Raw genomic sequence first — 19,730 nt, 5'->3', positions numbered from 1 at the left:
CAACTTCTGGTCGCAGCTCAGTCATCATTATAGCCCGTCTACCGACTATACACGACGTGATTGGCCCGGCCCTCGTTGAAATTGGCCAGCTCCCAAGTCAAGGGGCGTCTAGATTTCTAGGCTACCTTTCTCCTTTCTATTTCATCAATTCTTAATTAATAAACATTATTGTAATTTATTTAATGTTTCAAGTTAATAATTGCGTAACAAACTTGTACAAAAGGAGCATCTATCAGGTTAGACAGCATGCGGAAGGGCGGTGCTCGAGCATTATCTGTGGTCTACCTGCCCTGCATCATAATATAATTAAAGATGAGTTATTTTTCAGATGCATTCAGTAACTGATGTTCAGTTCGTGACTACAAATTACTGACTGTCCTGTCCTCTCCCACCAGCTGTATGATTCCTTCCCTGGCATGATGAAGTACCTTCCTGGGCGACACAATGACTTTTTTAGCCACTATGAAAACATTGGTGCATTTATAGAGAAGGAGGTGGAGAGACACAAGGACAACTTAGACCCAAACAACCCCAGAGACTACATTGACGCCTACATCACTGAGATGAATAATGTAAATATCTTCTTACATAAACAGTAAATCACCACTTTTTCACAGTTTTGTATGTAATGCATACTTTATCATGACACGTTTCAATTCTAGGTGTTATTTAAATTATTAGTTACATTATCAAGTTATGTATTAGTATTTACACTGTGCAGCTACAATCAATGCATACTGTATATAATGTGTGAATAACAGTTTGTATGATCATGTTTTCTGTTCTTTAGGGATCGTGTGACCCCACTGATGGGTTTAATGAAACCAATCTGGTTCTAAACTCACTGGACCTGTTTGTTGCTGGGACAGAAACCACCTCCACCACCCTGCTGTGGGGCCTGATACTGCTGATCAAAAACCCAGATGTACAGGGTGAGAGACTTGGTAGTCCTAGAATAATTCTAAAACTAATAGTTCCAGTCCTTCATTATGACTGGCTGAATCGCATTTGACGCTGTTGTAAAATCCAACACAAACAAGCAACTTGACCACTCCTGCGGTCACAACTTCATACAAACACAACTTCATACAAAAAGTTAGAGTAGCCACATCTTGACGTTGTCAGGAAACCATCAGTTAGAGGAAATATAGTTCTTGGCGGGAAGAATGATTATCTATTAATAAATCATTAAATTTCTCATTGCCCTCTTACCCAAATTATATATCTAACAACCGTTTACTAAGCCACTCGAGGGTACATGTATTTATGTTAAAGGTTGGGTATGGAATTCGCAAAACGGCCGCCATATTTTGAAAATACACAACTGATAGTCCCTCCCTCCATTCGGAGAAAATGGATGCACATTCATGCACAAGTGAAAATTCAGATGCGCGAGAGCGAGCCAGGCTAGGTACTCTTGAGCTGTATAAAATGAAATGCCAGCCTGGCGTCTGTACAGCACTATATGAGCTCTAGTCTCCATACAATCGCTCAAATCAACTTCCCCTAGCAGGTTACTTACAGTAGTTTACTAGTTTTACATTCTTTATTCACCTCCAAAGGGTTGTAGGTAATAGTTCCACAAATTCCCGAAGATATGCAGCTATGTGCACGAAAGGGTCGCGCGCGGGGGGGAGGAGGAAAAGACTGTTAGATTGACAAACGAGCTGTGAAATGATGCTAGCGGATTGAGAATATAATTGGCTGGAGTTTTTTGAGCCCTGCCCGTTCCACAGACTTGTTCCATTTCAGTGCTTCCAACTCAATGGTTATAAGTGGGTTAGGAATAGGATTTCAAGTGATTTCGCAAAAATGGGCAAAAAGCTAATTCCATACCCTACCTTTAAATCTCACTGATTGGATTAAGTAAAGAAATAGAATGAGATTAATGTGTGAGGAGTAAGTTTAACAGTCATGAGTGGTTACAGTACAGTGCATTACTGATTATAAGGTGGGCAAGTTAGACGTTTCATTTTATGTGTAGAATTACAGAGAAGTTGCAAGCAGAGATTGACCATGTAGTTGGGCAGTCACGCCAACCCAGCATGGCTGACCGAGCCAATATGCCGTACACTGACGCTGTGATCCACGAGATTCAGAGAGTAGGAAATATTGTTCCACTGAATGCCCTGCGGGTGGCTGAAAAGGACACAACACTGGGAGGATACTTTATACCCAAGGTAGGCCGTTCTCAGTCAAGCTGTCAAAGATTCTCATCCCTGTTGGTTTTACAGTAGGCTATACAGTATATTAACACACTATAGCCTAATTCTATTAGACTGTTCATAGATAAGTGATGGGTGTTGATGGTTTTCTCAGGGTACAGCATTGATGACCAACCTGAACTCAGTGCTGTATGATAAGTCTGAATGGGAAACACCAGAGGAATTCAACCCAGGTCACTTCCTGGACTCTGAGGGCAAGTTCAGGAGACGAGCCGCCTTCATGCCCTTCTCTGCAGGTAGGATTAAATGTCCAATGCAAGAGTGCACTACTGTATGTAGTTTATGCAATTCAGTCAGGACCACTTTGTCAATAAAATATTTTTATTTACTATTGCATGAAATACATTCTTGGCGGTATGTTCTGTTCTGGGGGCCCCCTGCCCTTCCATGTTCAACATGGAAAGCCCAAGGCAGGGAGAGCAGCAATAACCCCCCCATGGGGTACAGAACAGAACAAACATCAATGACACAACATTGATAAGTCAGAAGTATGAGGGGGTTAAGGGGAGGAGGTGGGTGGCAAAGTTGCAGAAAAGCAGATGGCAGCAGATTGGCAAAGGCAGTTTAAACTAGAAATGCAATTCCAAGGAATTACCAGTGCATGAAAATGCAAAAATATATAGATAGATAATGTAGATATGGTTACTAAGGTGTAGCTAGGGTAAACATGGTGGTTGCATAGTTTAAAGACAGTTGATGTGTGAAGTTAGACAGTTTAAAGCTTAAACATTCCAGTTGTAACTTAACTAATGTTTCTAAAAGGTATGTTAAAATGTTATCTAACTATGTTAACAATGATAACCAGGTTGATTGGTTTACTTAGCTAATGATTTATAACAGTTATGGTAAAAATGCTAACAATAATAACAATGTTAACTATGTTAACAATGTTAACCAGGTTGATTAGCTAACCTAGCTAATGATTTCTATCAGTTATGCTAAAAATGCTAACTATGCTAACTATGCAAACCAGGTTGATTAGCTAACTTAGCTAATCATTTCTAACAGTTATGCTAACAATGCTAACTAGGTTGATTAGCTAACTTAGCTAATCATTTCTAGCAGCTATGCTAAAAATGCTAACAATGCTAACCATGCTAACTAGGTTGATTAGCTAACTTAGCTAATCATTTCTAGCAGCTATGTTAAAAATGCTAAATATGCTAAAAATGCTAACTATGCTAACCATGCTAACTAGCTAACTTGCTAAAAATGCTAACAATGCTAAAATTGCTAACAGTGCTAACCAGGTTGATTAGCTAACTTAGTTGATGTTTTTTTTGCAGTTATGCTAAAAATGCTAACAATGCTAACCATGCTAACTAGGTAACTTGCTAGTGAGGACTTTTATTTTGAAACATTTGTTGCTAGGGTATCCATGGTGGCCACTATCAGGAAACAAGAAGTTACTGCAGTATAATCATGTTGGTTGCTATGGAAACGGTCATAAACGCTTAATTTTAATGGTTGCTATGTTGGTTGCTAGGTACATGGAGTTTTCGTGTAGTTGACTGGAAGCATAGTTGATGACTGACAGTTGGAATGGTTGAACAGTTAAATAGTTGAGTAGTTACAATGGTTAAATTATTTAATAGTGTATTATTGCAGTGAGGACATTTATTTTGAAACAGTTGTTGACAGAGGAAGTAGTGAAACAGGACCTGTAGTCTTAATGAGATTGTATGCTTAAAGCCTGAGACAGAAGGTGCCTCTCATATAGCGTTTACGCGTCCTCTCTCGCTCCTCGATCCTCACTGATCTACATAAAGAATGATGGAGCGGCAACAATGGGATAGTCTAGCCCAGGCATCACCAAATGGCGGACCGCGGTCCGGGTCCGGACCCAGTGACGGAGCTGTCCGGACCCGTTGAAATTGTCGGCCTAATATTATCAAAGAGCATCGTCCGTAGCCAAGCCAATCAACTCGATTGTTTACCTTTCAGCAACAGAGAATAGGCCTAGCGGGAGAGAGAGGAGATGAGAGAAAATGGCTTGCTCAAAAATGATGGTGAAAACCGAACTTTTAAAGATGAATGGACGGACGGACCAATATGTTCGTGCTGCTGTGAATATGCGCTGTGAAACTGTGGCGACGTTAGCGTGCGTCACTGAGATCAGACACGGGTCGTTAGAGGAAAGGTACACGCAGAAGTCCGCAGTGAGGGCAAGTAAAACTTGAAAAGCACTCCGAGAGCGAACAAACAGACAAACAAACGCAAACCCCGATGAAAACATTACTTTCCTCGGCGGAGGTAGGATAATAATTATCAAATTGAAAGCACACTATGACAGGTCTACTCGTGTGATCACGCATGCATGTACAGGCAAATTAGTGTTCGTTAAAGATTGCGTGGATTTTGATGCAACACAAGAGAGCATTTAGCAATGGGACAGCAGCTGTGAATGAGTGCTTAATGCGGCTGCAGAAACTTTACAGATCCCATTGTCAGCTTCAACAACAAGATTCAAGAACATCTGAACTATTAGCAGAGGATACTAGAACGCAGTATGCAAAGGTCTTTTTTTCTTTTCTTAAAGGGATATTCCGCCATTTTTGGAAATACGCTCATTTTCCACCTCCCCTCGAGCAAAACAATCGATATTTACCTTGTTCTCGTTCATCCAGCCATTCTGTGAGTCTGGCGATACAACTTTTAGCTTCAGCCTAGCATAGATCATTAAATCGGATTAGACCATTAGCTTCTCGCCTGCTAGCTTCATGTTTAAAAGTGACTAAGATTTCTGGTAATTTTCCCATTTAAAACGTGTCTCCTCTCAAGTTAGAAAGTGCAATAAGACCAACTGAAAATGAAACCTGGCGTTTTTCTAGGCTGATTTGACATGGAACTACACTCTCATCTGGCGTAATAATCGAGGCAACTTGCAAACGTACCATAGGCGCAGTGATATCGTACGCAGCATCTGAAAATAGTCCCCATAGACAACAAGCAGTAGTAGTGCCAGTAGTGTGCAAGTTGCCTTGATTATTACGCCAGATGAGAGTGTAGTTCCATGTCAAATCAGCCTAGAAAAACGCCAGGTTTCATTTTCAGTTGGTCTTATTGCACTTTCTAACTTGAGAGGAGACACGTTTTAAATGAGAAAATTACCAGAAATCTTAATCACTTTTAAACATGAAGCTAGCAGGCGAGAAGCTAATGGTCTAATCCAATTCAATGATCTATGCTAGGCTGAAGCTAAAAGTTGTATCGCCAGACTCACAGAATGGCTGGATGAACGGGAACAAGGTAAATATCGATTGTTTTGCTCGAGGGGAGGTGGAAAATGAGCGTATTTCCAAAAATGGCGGAATATCCCTTTAAAGATCCACTTTTATTTTATTCAAAAGATTCGGAATGTTTTACATTAGGCCTAGGCTGCTTGAAATAGGCCTTAAGTTCAGGCTGCTCAAAGTTATTTTGCACTTTATATTTATTCTATTCAGAATAGATTCAGTGTCTGTTGTCTGTCTTTCTTGAAATGTAGGCCTAGTAAAGACAACTACAGTATTGTTTTGCATTCAAGTACCATTCAAGTTAAGACTTTTTGGTATGTTACAAGCATATTACTTTGAAAACACTTGAAATGTAACAATAAATTAAATAGGCCTAGACATGTACATGCGTTATTGATTTTATTAACTTCAGGGTAGCCTACACTATTTTCAGTGACAATTTATGATTCGGACCTTTGCCGGGAGGACATTTTAGTAACTGGACCTCTTTGAATTTTAATTGAATACCCCTGGTCTAGCCCTTCTTCTATCTTTCTTTATGTAGATCATTGAGGAGCAAGGGAGGACATATAAACGCTGCTTGAGAGGCACCCACAGTAAATACTTTAGAAGTTGTATGTAGATAGTCTAATTAATGTTGATAGACAGAATGTTTCATGGATGTTGATAGGCAGATTGTTTAATAGATATTGATTGACAGTTTAATGGGTGGATGAGTGAATGGTCTGAAGAAGATGAATGGATAGAAGGTTGGATGGAATGTGCCTTATATTCTTGTTAAGAGAGACACTGATACAGCTCTCTGAGAGTAGTTGATACAGGTGTAATCAATTTAACTGGCTAGTCTTAAGAGAACCAGAGTGTGCTTAAAGCCTGAGACAGAGTAAATCATTTAAAAGTTGAATGTAGATAGTCTAATTAATGTTGATAGACAGAGAGTTTAATGGATGTTGATAGGCAGATTGTTTAATAGATGTTGATAGACAGTTTAATGGGTGGATGAGTGAATGGTCTGAAGAAGATGAATGGATAGAAAGTTGGATTGAATGTGCCTTATATTCTTGTAGAGTGGAGAGACACAGCTCTCTACTGAGAGTAGTGGATGATACAGGTGTAATCAATTTAACTGGCTAGTCTTAAGAGAGCCAGAGTGTAAGCCTGAGACAGAGTAGATTGTTTAAAAGTTGAATGTAGATCGTCTAATTGATGTTGATAGGCAGACTGTTTAGAATGGGTGGATGAGTGAATGGTTTGAAGAAGATGAATGGATAGAAAGTTGGATGGAATTAGGAAGACTTATGTTGATACAGTTGATACAGGGGAACAGAAAATGTAGTCTCAAGAGCCTGAGAGAAAGAGAGAGCTGCTGCACCTGGACTGGCCACCTGGCGTAAGATTCTAATTGCTGCCGTGATGTCATAATGAGCAATGTTAAGTCTATGGGGGAAATTGTAATAGTTTTTAACTAATAGTTTAAAAAGTATAAAAGTTACAAAGTTGAAAAATACATTGCCCACATCGCGTAAGTAAGACCTACGGGACAAAAGTTGAATGGAGTTTCTACGTTAAGCGGTTGAAGCTGAATTGCGTGCGTTAGAAGAAGAACTAGAAATGCAATTCCAAGGAATTACCAGTGCATGAAAATGCAAAAATAGATAGATAATGTAGATATGGTTACTAAGGTGAAGCTAGGGTAAACATGGTGGTTGCATAGTTTACAGAGAGTTGATAGTGTGGAGGTAGACGTTTTAAAGATGAAACGTTCCAGTTCTAACTTAACTAATGATTTCTATTCATGTTAAAATGTTGATTAGCTAACTTAACCGATGATTTCTAGCAGTAATGCTAAAAATGCTAACTATGCTAACAATGCTAAATTTGCTAACAATGCTAACCAGGTTGATTAGCTAACGTAGTTGATGATTTTTTGCAGTTATACTAAAAATGCTAACTATGCTAACAATGCTAACCATGCTAACTAGCTAACTTGCTAGTGAAGACTTTTATTTTGAAACATTTGTTGCTAGGGTATCCATGGTGGCCACTATCAGGAAACAAGAAGTTACTGCAGTATAATCATGTTGGTTGCTATGGAAACGGTCATAAACACTTAATTTTAATGGTTGCTATGTTGGTTGCTAGGTACATGGAGGTTTCATGTAGTTGACTGAGGCATAGTGGATGATAACTGACAGTTGGAATGGTTGAACAGTTCAATAGTTGAGTAGTTTCAATGGTTAAATGATTTAATAGTATTATTGCAGTGAGGACCTTTATTTTGAAACAGTTGTTGACAGAGGACGTAGTGAAACAGGATCTGTAGTCTTAATGAGATTGTATGCTTAAAGCCTGAGACAGAAGGTGCCTCTCATATAGCGTTTACGCGTCCTCTCTCGCTCCTCACTGATCAACATAAAGAATGATGGAGCGGCAACAATGGGATAGTCTAGCCCTTCTTCTATCTTTCTTTATGTAGATCATTGAGGATCGAGGAGCGAGGGAGGACATATAAACGCTGCTTGAGAGGGACCCACAGTAAATACTTTAAAAGTTGTATGTAGATAGTCTAATTAATGTTGGTAGACAGAATGTTTAATGGATGTTGATAGGCAGATTGTTTAATAGATATTGATTGACAGTTTAATGGGTGGATGAGTGAATGGTCTGAAGAAGATGAATGGATAGAAGGTTGGATGGAATGTGCCTTATATTCTTGTTAAGAGAGACACTGATACAGCTCTCAGAGTAGTTGACACAGGTGTAATCAATTTAACTGGCTAGTCTTAAAGGGATATTCCGCCATTTTTGGAAATACGCTCATTTTCCACCTCCCCTCGAGCAAAACAATCGATATTTACCTTGTTCCCGTTCATCCAGCCATTCTGTGAGTCTGGCGATACAACTTTTAGCTTCAGCCTAGCATAGATCACTGAATCGGATTAGACCATTAGCTTCTCGCCTGCTAGCTTCATGTTTAAAAGTGACTAAGATTTCTGATAATTTTCCCATTTAAAACGCGTCTCCTCTCAAGTTAGAAAGTGCAATAAGACCAACTGAAAATGAAACCTGGCGTTTTTCTAGGCTGATTCGACATGGAACTACACTCTCATCTGGCGTAATAATCAAGGCAACTTGCAAACGTACCATAGGCGCAGTGATATCGTACGCAGCATCTGAAAATAGTCCCCATAGACATCAAGCAGTAGTAGTGCCAGTAGCTGCAAGTTGCCTTGATTATTACGCCAGATGAGAATGTAGTTCCATGTCAAATCAGCCTAGAAAAACGGCAGGGTTCATTTTCAGTTGGTCTTATTGCACTTTCTAACTTGAGAGGACACACGTTTTAAATGGGAAAATTACCAGAAATATTAGTCACTTTTAAACATGAAGCTAGCAGGCGAGAAGCTAATGGTCTAATCCGATTCAATGATCTATGCTAGGCTGAAGCTAAAAGTTGTATCGCCAGACTCACAGAATGGCTGGATGAACGGGAACAAGGTAAATATCGATTGTTTTGCTCGAGGGAAGGTGGAAAATGAGCGTATTTCCAAAAATGGCGGAATATCCCTTTAAGAGAGCCAGAGTACTCTTAAAGCCTGAGACAGTAAATAATGTAAAAGTTGAATGTAGATAGTCTAATTAATGTTGATAGACAGAGAGTTTAATGGATGTTGATAGACAGATTGTTTAATAGATGTTGATAGACAGTTTAATGGGTGGATGAGTGAATGGTCTGAAGAAGATGAATGGATAGAATGTTGGATGGAATGTGCCTTATATTCTTGTAGAATGGAGAGACACAGCTCTCTACTGAGAGTAGTGGATACAGATACAGGTGTAATCAATTTAACTGGCTAGTCTTAAGAGAGCCAGCCTGAGACAGAGTAGATTGTTTAAAAGTTGAATGTAGAGCGTCTAATTGATGTTGATAGGCAGACTGTTTAGAATGGGTGGATGAGTGAATGGTTTGAAGAAGATGAATGGATATAAAGTTGAATGGAATTAGGAGGACTTATTTTGATACTGTTGTGCGCAGAGGATACAGGGGAACAGAATATGTAGTCTTCAGAGAGATTGTAAAGCCTGAGAGAAACTGACAGTTGGTGCCCAGGTGGCTGACCAGCTGGGGTAACATTCTAATTGCTGCCGTGATGTCATAATGAGCCATGTTAAGTCTATGGGGGAAATTGTAATAGTTTTTAACTAATAGTTTAAAAAGTATAAAAGTTACAAAGTTGAAAAATACAAAGCCCACATCGCGTAAGTAAGACCTACGCGTCAAAATTTGAATGGAGTTTCTACGTTAAGCGGTTGAAGCTGAATTGCGTGCGTTAGAAGAAGAACTAGAAATGCAATTCCAAGGAATTACCAGTGCATGAAAATGCAAAAATAGATAGATAATGTAGATATGGTTACTAAGGTGTAGCTAGGGTAAACATGGTGGTTGCATAGTTTACAGAGCGTTGATAGTGTGAAGGTAGACAGTTTAAAGATTAAACATTCCAGTTCTAACTTAACTAATGATTTCTATTCATGTTAAAATGTTGATTAGCTAACTTAGCTAATGATTTCTAGCAGTTACGCTAAAAATGCTAATTATGCTAGCAATGCTAACTTTACTAACAATGCTAACCAGGTTGATTAGCTAACTTAACCGATGATTTCTAGCAGTAATGCTAAAAATGCTAACTATGCTAACAATGCTAAATTTGCTAACAATGCTAACCAGGTTGATTAGCTAACTTGGTTGATGATTTTTTGCAGTTATGCTAAAAATGCTAACAATGCTAACTATGCTAACCATGCTAACTAGCTAACTTGCTAGTGAGGACTTTTATTTTGAAACATTTGTTGCTAGGGTATCCATGGTGGCCACTATCAGGAAACAAGAAGTTACTGCAGTAAAATTATGTTGGTTGCTATGGAAACAGTCATAAACACTGACAGTTGGAATGGTTGAACAGTTCAATAGTTGAGTAGTTTCAATGGTTAAATGATTTAATAGTGTATTATTGCAGTGAGGACCTTTATTTTGAAACAGTTGTGGACAGAGGAAGTAGTGAAACAGGATCTGTAGTCTTAATGAGATTGTATGCTTAAAGCCTGAGACAGAAGGTGCCTCTCATAGCGTTTACGCGTCCTCTCTCGCTCCTCACTGATCTACATAAAGAATGATGGAGCGGCAACAATGGGATAGTCTAGCCCTTCTTCTATCTTTCTTTATGTAGATCATTGAGGATCGAGGAGCGAGGGAGGACATATAAACGCTGCTTGAGAGGGACCCACAGTAAATACTTTAAAAGTTGTATGTAGATAGTCTAATTAATGTTGATAGACAGAATGTTTAATGGATGTTGATAGGCAGATTGTTTAATAGATATTGATTGACAGTTTAATGGGTGGATGAGTGAATGGTCTGAAGAAGATGAATGGATAGAAGGTTGGATGGAATGTGCCTTATATTCTTGTTAAGAGAGACACTGATACAGCTCTCTGAGAGTAGTTGACACAGGTGTAATCAATTTAACTGGCTAGTCTTAAGAGAGCCAGAGTAGGCTACTCTTAAAGCCTGAGACAGAGTAAATAATTTAAAAGTTGAATGTAGATAGTCTAATTAATGTTGATAGACAGAGAGTTTAATGGATGTTGATAGACAGATTGTTTAATAGATGTTGATAGACAGTTTAATGGGTGGATGAGTGAATGGTCTGAAGAAGATGAATGGATAGAATGTTAGATGGAATGTGCCTTATATTCTTGTAGAATGGAGAGACACAGCTCTCTACTGAGAGTAGTGGATACAGATACAGGTGTAATCAATTTAACTGGCTAGTCTTAAGAGAGCCAGCCTGAGACAGAGTAGATTGTTTAAAAGTTCAATGTAGAGTGTCTAATTGATGTTGTTGATAGGCAGACTGTTTAGAATGGGTGGATGAGTGAATGGTTTGAAGAAGATGAATGGATATAAAGTTGGATGGAATTAGGAGGACTTATTTTGATACTGTTGTGCGCAGAGGATACAGGGGAACAGAATATGTAGTCTTCAGAGAGGAGCCTGAGAGAAACTGACAGTTGGTGCCCAGGTGGCTGACCAGCTGGGGTAACATTCTAATTGCTGCCGTGATGTCATAATGAGCAATGTTAAGTCTATGGGGGAAATGGTGATAGTTTTTAACTAATAGTTTAAAAAGTATAAAAGTTACAAAGTTGAAAAATACAAAGCACATATGGCATAAGCAAGACCTACGCAACAAAGTTTGAATGAAGTTTCTACGTTAAACGGTTGAAGCTGAATTGCGAGCGTTAGAAGAAGTTTAACTAGCTAACTTGCTAGTGAGGACTTTTATTTTGAAACATTTGTTGCTAGGGTATCCATGGTGGCCACTATCAGGAAACAAGAAGTTACTGCAGTATAATCAAGTTGGTTGCTATGGAAACTGTCATAAACGCTTAATTTTAATGGTTGCTATGTTGGTTGCTAGGTACATTGAGGTTTCGTGTAGTTGACTGGAGGCATAGTTGATAACTGACAGTTGGAATGGTTGAACAGTTAAATAGTTGAGTAGTTACAATGGTTAAATGATTTAATAGTGTATTGCAGTGAGGACCTTTATTTTGAAACAGTTGTGGACAGAGGAAGTAGTGAAACAGGATCTGTAGTCTTAATGAGATTGTATGCTTAAAGCCTGAGACAGAGGGTGCCTCTCATATAGCGTTTAAGCGTCCTCTCTCGCTCCTTGATCCTCACTGATCTACATAAAGAATGATGGAGTGGCAACAATGGGATAGTCTAGCCCTTCTTTTATCTTTCTTTATGTAGATCATTGAGGATCGAGGAGCAAGGGAGGACATATAAACGCTGCTTGAGAGGCACCCACAGTAAATACTTTAAAAGTTGTATGTAGATAGTCTAATTAATGTTGATAGACAGAAAGTTTAATGGATGTTGATAGGCAGATTGTTTAATAGATATTGATTGACAGTTTAATGGGTGGATGAGTGAATGGTCTGAAGAAGATGAATGGATAGAAGGTTGGATGGAATGTGCCTTATATTCTTGTTAAGAGAGACACTGATACAGCTCTCTGAGAGTAGTTGATACAGATGTAATCAATTTAACTGGCTGGTCTTAAGAGAGCCATGAGTGTATTTTAAAGCCTGAGACAGAGTAAATCATTTAAAAGTTGAATGTAGATAGTCTAATTAATGTTGATAGACAGAGAGTTTAATGGATGTTGATAGGCAGATTGTTTAATAGATGTTGATAGACAGTTTAATGGGTGGATGAGTGAATGGTCTGAAGAAGATGAATGGATAGAAAGTTGGATGGAATGTGCCTTATATTCTTGTAGAATGGAGAGACACAGCTCTCTACTGAGAGTAGTGGATACAGATACAGGTGTAATCAATTTAACTGGCTAGTCTTAAGAGAGTGTGTGCTTAAAGCTGAGACAGAGTAGATTGTTTAAAAGTTGAATGTAGATCGTCTAATTGATGTTGATAGGCAGACTGTTAAGAATGGGTGGATGAGTGAATGGTTTGAAGAAGATGAATGGATAGAAAGTTGGATGGAATTAGGAAGACTTACGTTGATACAGTTATGCGCAGAGGATACAGGGGAACAGAAAATGTAGTCTCAAGAGGGCCAGTGTTTAAATCCTGAGAGAGTGAGAGAGCTGCTGCACCTGGACTGGCCACCTGGTGTAACATTCTAATTGCTGCCGTGATGTCATAATGAGCAATGTTAAGTCTATGGGGAAATTGTTAATAGTTTTTATTTAATAGTTCAAAAAGTATAAAAGTTACAAAGTTGAAAAATACAAAGCACACATGGCATAAGCAAGACCTACGCAACAACGTTTGAATGCAGTTTCTACGTTAAACGGTTGAAGCTGAATTGCGAGCGTTAGAAGAAGAAGTTTAATAATAACTAGAAATGCAATTCCAAGGAATTACCAGTGCATGAAAATGCAAAAATAGATAGATAATGTAATTTAGATATGGTTAATAAGGTGTAGCTACGGTAAACATGGTGGTTGCATAGTTTACAGAGAGTTGATAGTGTAAAGGTAGACAGTTTAAAGATGAAACATTCCAGTTCTAACTTAACTAATGATTTCTATTCATGTTAAAATGTTGATTAGCTAACTTAGCTAATGATTTCTAGCAGTTATGCTAAAAATGCTAACTATGCTAACAATGCTAACTTTACTAACAATGCTAACCAGGTTGATTAGCTAACTTAAGCAATGATTTCTAGCAGTAATGCTAAACATGCTAACTATGCTAACAATATTAAATTTGCTAACAATTCTAACCAGGTTGATTAGCTAACTTGCTAGTAAGGACTTTTATTTTGAAACATTTTTTGCTAGGGTATCCATGGTGGCCACTATCAGGAAACAAGAAGTTACTGCAGTATAATCATGTTGGTTGCTATGGAAACGGTCATGAACACTTAATTGTAATGGTTGCTTTGTTGGTTGCTAGGTACATGGAGGTTTCATGTAGTTGACTGGAGGCATAGTGGATGATAACTGACAGTTGGAATGGTTGAACAGTTCAATAGTTGAGTAGTTTCAATGGTTAAATGATTTAATAGTGTATTATTGCAGTGAGGACTTTTATTTTGAAACAGTTGTGGACAGAGGAAACAGTTAACAGGATATGTAGTCTTCTGAGAGACTGTATGCTTAAAGCCAGAGAAACTGACAGTTGGTGCCCAGGTGGCCGGCCACCTGGCATAAGATTCTAATTGCTGCCGTGATGTCATAATGAGCAATGTTAAGTCTATGGGGGAAATTGTAATAGTTTTTAACTAATAGTTTAAAAAGTATAAAAGTTACAAAGTTGAAAAATACAAAGCCCACATCGCGTAAGTAAGACCTACGCGACATAGTTTGAATGGAGTTTCTACGTTAAGCGGTTGAAGCTGAATTGCGTGCGTTAGAAGAAGAACTAGAAATGCAATTCCAAGGAATTACCAGTGCATGAAAATGCTAAAAAAGATAGATAATGTAGATATGGTTACTAAGGTGTAGCTAGGGTAAACATGGTGGTTGCATAGTTTACAGAGAGTTGATAGTGTGAAGGTAGACAGTTTAAAGATGAAACATTCCAGTTCTAACTTAACTAATGATTTCTATTCATGTTAAAATGTTGATTAGCTAACTTAGCTAATGATTTCTAGCAGTTAAGCTAAAAATGCTAATTATGCTAGCAATGCTAACTTTACTAACAATGCTAACCAGGTTGATTAGCTAACTTATCGATGATTTCTAGCAGTAATGTTAAAAATGCTAACTATGCTAACAATGCTAAATTTGCTGACAATGCTAACCAGGTTGATTAGCTAACTTAGTTGATGATTTTTTGCAGTTATGCTAAAAATGCTAACTATGTTAACAATGTTAACTATGCTAACTAGCTAACTTGCTAGTGAGGACTTTTATTTTGAAACATTTGTTGCTAGGGTATCCATGGTGGCCACTATCAGGAAACAAGAAGTTACTGCAGTATAATCATGTTGGTTGCTATGGAAACGGTTATAAACACTTAATTTTAATGGTTGCTATGTTGGTTGCTAGGTACATGGAGGTTTCATGTAGTTGACTGGAGGCATAGTTGATGATAACTGACAGTTGGAATGGTTGAACATTTCAATAGTTGAGTAGTTTCAATGGTTAAATGATTTAATAGTGTATAATTGCAGTGAGGACCTTTATTTTGAAACAGTTGTAGACAGAGGAAGTAGTGAAACAGGATCTGTAGTCTTAATGAGATTGTATGCTTAAAGCCTGAGACAGAAGGTGCCTCTCATAGCGTTTACGCGTCCTCTCTCGCTCCTCACTGATCTACATAAAGAATGATGGAGCGGCAACAATGGGATAGTCTAGCCCTTCTTCTATCTTTCTTTATGTAGATCATTGAGGATCGAGGAGCGAGGGAGGACATATAAACGCTGCTTGAGAGGGACCCACAGTAAATACTTTAAAAGTTGTATGTAGATAGTCTAATTAATGTTGATAGACAGAATGTTTAATGGATGTTGATAGGCAGATTGTTTAATAGATATTGATTGACAGTTTAATGGGTGGATGAGTGAATGGTCTGAAGAAGATGAGTGGATAGAAGGTTGGATGGAATGTGCCTTATATTCTTGTTAAGAGAGACACTGATACAGCTCTCTGAGAGTAGTTGACACAGGTGTAATCAATTTAACTGGCTAGTCTTAAGAGTGCCAGAGTACTCTTAAAGCCTGAGACAGAGTAAATAATTTAAAAGTTGAATGTAGATAGTCTAATTAATGTTTAATTTAAAGTTTAATGGATGTTGATAGACAAATTGTTTAATAGATGTTGATAGACAGTTTAATGGGTGGATGAGTGAATGGTCTGAAGAAGATGAATGGATAGAATGTTGGATGGAATGTGCCTTATATTCTTGTAGAATGGAGAGACACAGCTCTCTACTGAGAGTAGTGGATACAGATACAGGTGTAATCAATTTAACTGGCTAGTCTTAAGAGAGCCAGCCTGAGACAGAGTAGATTGTTTAAAAGTTCAATGTAGAGCGTCTAATTGATGTTGTTGATAGGCAGACTGTTTAGAATGGGTGGATGAGTGAATGGTTTGAAGAAGATGAATGGATATAAAGTTGGATGGAATTAGGAGGACTTATTTTGATACTGTTGTGCGCAGAGGATACAGGGGAACAGAATATGTAGTCTTCAGAGAGGAGCCTGAGAGAAACTGACAGTTGGTGCCCAGGTGGCTGACCAGCTGGGGTAACATTCTAATTGCTGCCGTGATGTCATAATGAGCAATGTTAAGTCTATGGGGGAAATGGTGATAGTTTTTAACTAATAGTTTAAAAAGTATAAAAGTTACAAAGTTGAAAAATATAAAGCACATATGGCATAAGCAAGACCTACGCAACAAAGTTTGAATGAAGTTTCTACGTTAAACGGTTGAAGCTGAATTGCGAGCGTTAGAAGAAGAAGTTTAATAATAACTAGAAATGCAATTCCAAGGAATTACCAGTGCATGAAATGCAAAAATAGATAGATAATGTAGATATGGTTACTAAGGTGTAGCTAGGGTAAATATGGTGGTTGCATAGTTTACAGAGAGTTGATAGTGTGAAGGTAGACAGTTTAAAGCTGAAACATTTTGATTTGCTGATTTCTATTCATGTTAAAATGTTAACTATGGTAACAATGATAACCAGGTTGATTGGTTAACTTAGCTACTGATTTCATGCAGTAATGGTAAAAATGTTAACTATGCTAACTATGCTCACAGTGTTAACCAGGTTGATTAGCTAACTTAGCTAATGATTTCTAGCAGTTATGCTAAAAATGCTAACTATGCTAGCAATGCTAACTATGGTAACAATGCTAACTTAAACTAACAATGCTAACCAGGTTGATTAGCTAACTTAACTGATGATTTCTAGCAATAATGCTAAAAATGCTAACTATGCTAAAATTGCTAACAATGCTAACCAGGTTGATTAGCTAACTTAGTTAGATGTTTTTTGCAGTTATGCTAAAAATGCTAACTATGCTAACAATGTTAACTATGCTAACCATGCTAACTAGCTAACTTGCTAGTGAGGACTTTTATTTTGAAACATTTGTTGCTAGGGTATCCATGGTGGCCACTATCAGGAAGCAAGAAGTTACTGCAGCATAATCATGTTGGTTGCTATGGAAACGGTCATAAACGCTTAATTTTAATGGTTGGTATGTTGATTGCTAGGTACATGGAGGTTTCGTGTAGTTGACTGGAGGCATAGTTGATAACTGACAGTTGGAATGGTTGAACAGTTAAATAGTTGAGTAGTTACAATGGTTAAATGATTTAATAGTGTATTATTGCAGTGAGGACCTTTATTTTGAAACAGTTGTGGACAGAGGAAGTAGTGAAACAGAATCTGTAGTCTAAATGAGATTGTATGCTTAAAGCCTGAGACAGAAGGTGCCTCTCATATAGCGTTTACGCGTCCTCTCTCGCTCCTCGATCCTCACTGATCTACATAAAGAATGATGGAGCGGCAACAATGGGATAGTCTAGCCCTTCTTCTATCTTTCTTTATGTAGATCATTGAGGATCGAGGAGCGAGGGAGGACATATAAACGCTGCTTGAGAGGCACCCACAGTAAATACTTTGAAAGTTGTATGTAGATAGTCTAATTAATGTTGATAGACAGAATGTTTAATGGATGTTGATAGGCAGATTGTTTAATAGATATTGATTGACAGTTTAATGGGTGGATGAGTGAATGGTCTGAAGAAGATGAATGGATAGAAGGTTGGATGGAATGTGCCTTATATTCTTGTTAAGAGAGACACTGATACAGCTCTCTGAGAGTAGTTGATACAGGTGTAATCAATTTAACTGGCTAGTCTTAAGAGAGAGTGTGCTTAAAGCCTGAGACAGAGTAAATCATTTAAAAGTTGAATGTAGATAGTCTAATTAATGTTGATAGACAGAGAGTTTAATGGATGTTGATAGGCAGATTGTTTAATAGATGTTGATAGACAGTTTAATGGGTGGATGAGTGAATGGTCTGAAGAAGATGAATGGATAGAAAGTTGGATGGAATGTGCCTTATATTCTTGTAGACTGGAGAGACACAGCTCTCTACTGAGAGTAGTGGATACAGATACAGGTGTAATCAATTTAACTGGCTAGTCTTAAGAGAGCCAGTGTATGTAGCCTGAGAGAGAGAGAGAGCTGCTGCACCTGGACTGGCCACCTGGCGTAACATTCTAATTGCTGCCGTGATGTCATAATGAGCAATGTTAAGTCTATGGGGGAAATTGTAATAGTTTTTAACTAATAGTTTAAAAAGTATAAAAGTTACAAAGTTGAAAAATACAAAGCACACATGGCATAAGCAAGACCTACGCAACAAAGTTTGAATGAAGTTTCTACGTTAAACGGTTCAAGCTGAATTGCGTGCGTTAGAAGAAGAATAATAAGAAGAAGTTGCGGAAGAAGACTTGGAATAACAGTACAGTGCATTTTCATGCACTGTAATAATAAGAAGAATAGGAAGAACAGTACAGTGCATTTTCATGCACTGTAATAATAAGAAGAATAGGAAGAACAGTACAGTGCATTTTCATGCACTGTAATAAGAAGAAGACCGAGGAAGAACAGTACAGTGCATTTTCATGCACTGTAATGATTACTATTCATGTTAAAATGTTAACTATGGTAACAATGATAACCAGGTTGATTGGTTAACTTAGCTACTGATTTCATGCAGTAATGGTAAAAATGTTAACTATGCTAACTATGCTCACAGTGCTAACCAGGTTGATTAGCTAACTTAGCTAATGATTTCTGGCAGTTATGCTAAGAATGCTAACTATGGTAGCAATGCTAACTTAAACTAACAATGCTAACCAGGTTGATTAGCTAACTTAACTGATGATTTCTAGAAATAATGCTAAAAATGCTAACTATGCTAACACTGCTAAAATTGCTAACAATGCTAACCAGGTTGATTAGCTAACTTAGTTGATGTTTTTTTTTTGCAGTTATGCTACAAATGCTAACAATGCTAACTATGCTAACCATGCTAACTAGGTAACTTGCTAGTGAGGACTTTTATTTTGAAACATTTGTTGCTAGGGTATCCATGGTGGCCACTATCAGGAAACAAGAAGTTACTGCAGTATAATCATGTTGGTTGTTATGGAAACGGTCATAAACGCTTATTTTTAATGGTTGCTATGTTGGTTGCTAGGTACATGGAGTTTTCGTGTAGTTGACTGGAAGCATAGTTGATAACTGACAGTTGGAATGGTAGAACAGTTAAATAGTTGAGTAGTTACAATGGTTAAATGATTTAATAGTGTATTATTGCAGTGAGGACCTTTATTTTGAAACAGTTGTTGACAGAGGAAGTAGTGAAACAGGATCTGTAGTCTTAATGAGATTGTATGCTTAAAGCCTGAGACAGAAGGTGCCTCTCATATAGCGTTTACGCGTCCTCTCTCGCTCCTCGATCCTCACTGATCTACATAAAGAATGATGGAGCGGCAACAATGGGATAGTCTAGCCCTTCTTCTATCTTTCTTTATGTAGATCATCGAGGAGCGAGGGAGGACATATAAACGCTGCTTGAGAGGCACCCACAGTAAATACTTTAGAAGTTGTATGTAGATAGTCTAATTAATGTTGATAGACAGAATGTTTCATGGATGTTGATAGGCAGATTGTTTAATAGATATTGATTGACAGTTTAATGGGT

The 19,730-nt window shown here is 38.0% G+C and overlaps 1 pseudogene; it reads left to right on the top strand.

Annotated features, from left to right (window-relative positions):
• The window catches only part of LOC134101890 (cytochrome P450 2J2-like), a 44,136-nt pseudogene that overhangs the window by 9,808 nt on the left and 14,598 nt on the right, over window positions 1-19,730 (top strand).

The sequence above is a fragment of the Sardina pilchardus genome, chromosome 15, assembly GCF_963854185.1.
Source record: "Sardina pilchardus chromosome 15, fSarPil1.1, whole genome shotgun sequence".
NCBI classification, from domain to species: domain Eukaryota; kingdom Metazoa; phylum Chordata; class Actinopteri; order Clupeiformes; family Clupeidae; genus Sardina; species Sardina pilchardus.
This window is presented reverse-complemented; position numbering and strand designations above follow the sequence as displayed.